General features: G+C 53.4%; 1 non-coding gene across 1 annotated transcript; it reads right to left on the reverse strand.

Annotated features, from left to right (window-relative positions):
* Positions 1-1,258: 1,258 nt before the first annotated feature.
* Positions 1,259-1,340, reverse strand: Trnas-acu (transfer RNA serine (anticodon ACU)). Its single transcript has one exon. It is a non-coding gene; the product is annotated as a tRNA-Ser (tRNA).
* Positions 1,341-2,429: the final 1,089 nt, after the last annotated feature.

Below are 2,429 nucleotides of genomic sequence, written 5' to 3' on the forward strand. Positions count from 1 at the left end.
GGCCGGGCCAATGGCGTCGGAAGCTCCACCTGGCGAGCGGGAGCTGAAAGGGGCCACGTTTTGCTGCTGCATCCCGGCGGAGTTTGCAAACTGGCAAAGTAATCTAGTAACGGTGGTTAGCAGCCTCGCCCTGTTGCACTGCTGATTCGTCGTCATCGCTTTCACTAGCACCTTCCTTTGCAGGGACAGCTCCCGTCTCGACCCGTTCCGGCCCAGTCACTTGCTCAGCAGCTTCGACCACCTTGGCATCAGCGCCCTCCGGCACTGTCACAGTACTTGTCGTCGCTGGAGGCACTTGGTCTCCGGCTCCCTTATCGGCGTCTTCAGCCTCGACTACGTTCATCACATGTTCAGCTGCCTCTTCACTCACTGCTGGGCGTGTCGCGGTAGCGTAGGTCTTCACGCAGTCTGCTTCAACGTGCCCGAAACGTCTGCAACGGGAGCAGCGTGGCACCTTACACTCTCACCGGACGTGCCCAGTGCCTTTGCAGCGCAGGCACTGCATCGGGCGCCCGGGCACCACTACCAAGGCCAACTCTCCGCCTAAGCGGACCTGATGGGGAAAGTCCTCTATTTTGAAGCCGCTTCTCAACTTGAGAAGCACGGTTCTTGTCGTTGAGGTCTTGTCTCCCATGCCTTCGACGCGACACCTCACCCGTCTTACCTCCTCCACCTTGCCGAAAGTCGCGAACGCCGCCCGTCTGTCCTCTTCGGCCACGCCATACAGCAGGCAGTGAAGCCTAAGCTTCACCTCTTGGTCCTGCGGGTCGACGATAACGCACTTTCGTCCCTTCACCAGCAGTTCCTTCAACGCCAGCAGCCTTTTCGTTGCAGGCGCATCCGTAAGAGTCACCGCCCAGACGTAGTTTAGCTGGTATGCCCCTATGCATACCACCTCAGGCAGCAGGCCCGTCGGCAGTAGTAGGGCTTCTCTGAAGTCCTCGACCTTGTAGGGTCTGGCACGCACATCAACGTGCAAAAAAATGGTGTTGATCGACACTCGTCCTTTCGGCAGTTGAGGCAAAATAAACGCATATTCCTTATCATCGTCGTTGCGCCTGTTTCCGCGGCCAAAAGCGACCGCTGTAGCCTGTCGCGGCCCCTGAAGAGGCCATGACCCTACGATCCGTCATGCTCGGTGTCCGGAAGCAGAAATGACCTCACCCGCACGTCAAGTATCACTCGTAATCACTCAGTCAATCGTATACCTGTACCGTGAGCTCAGTGTATATTTCAGAAAAAAAAAGAGCAAAAGGATCGACGAGGGTGGGACTCAAACCCACGCGGGCAGAGCCCAATGGATTAGTAGTCCATCGCCTTAACCACTCGGCCACCTCGCCCGCACATCACGCACCTCTCGTAAGCAGCAAGGCAATCCTATATCTGTACCGTGAGCTCAGCGTATATTTCAGAAAAGAAAGAGCAAAAGGGTCGACGAGGGTGGGATTCGAACCTACGCCGGCAGAGCCCAATGGATTAGCAGTTTGTCGCCCTCAACACTCGGCCACCTCGCCTTTTTTTTTTCTTTATTGCCTGGTTTGCACAAACACAAGAGCAAAAACAACCGCTACACCGATACTAAAAATGCTGACAGACTGCCTGCCAGCACAATGGCGCTAAAAACATTTTATAGCAACACGTTTGTCTAGGAGAGAATAAACTTTATTGTACAAAGAGTGGTTGGTATGGTTATTCTCGGGTGGAGCCCTCTTGTAGAGCCCCACTGGCCGCGGCGGCTCGCCGGGCCTAGTCCAGGGTCGCCAGTTGGCTTCCCAGTGCCAGCTCGGAAAGTCGTGCCTCCCAAGACCACGTTGTGAGTGTCCGTGATGAGCTCACCAGCCTGGATACTGCCTCGGCTGGGCGTTCCGTACACTGGTATGTAATGTGTGTCAGTGTGGCTGTGTGGTCGTTGCACCAGGGGCATACACTGGTAGGAATACCAATGAGGTTTCTCGGCTTGAAATTGATACACGTCTCTAAGATATTGAATGCTCTCAATGAAGTATTCGCGCGCCGGTCTCGTATTTACATCCTCGTTCAGCACGTCCATCCTTGTCCTATACAGTCCTATACACACTATGGAGAACCAATGCCATGAACATATCGTAGGGCACATCACCTACGTTTCCGACAGGCAAAAAGCGGATGCCATATGACGTAACTGGCAAGTCTTTAGGCAAGGTCATTTTAATGATGTCGCAGAGAAAAAAAACTGCATCTCTGCAGTCCAGGAACATGTGCTCAATTATCTCTGGTTTTCCGCAGATGTAACAATCTACTCACCCTGCGACATATATACACTTTTCGTGGAACCAAGGTTTCGGAGAGTGTGCCACTATGCATTTTGAAGAAGAACGTTTTTACAGATGGTTGTTCCGGCATGCGTTTCACTCTTTTTAAGACATCATTTCCTGGTCCGGGCAAGACAA

The sequence above is a fragment of the Dermacentor silvarum genome, chromosome 1, assembly GCF_013339745.2.
Source record: "Dermacentor silvarum isolate Dsil-2018 chromosome 1, BIME_Dsil_1.4, whole genome shotgun sequence".
Classification (NCBI taxonomy): Eukaryota; Metazoa; Arthropoda; class Arachnida; order Ixodida; family Ixodidae; genus Dermacentor; species Dermacentor silvarum.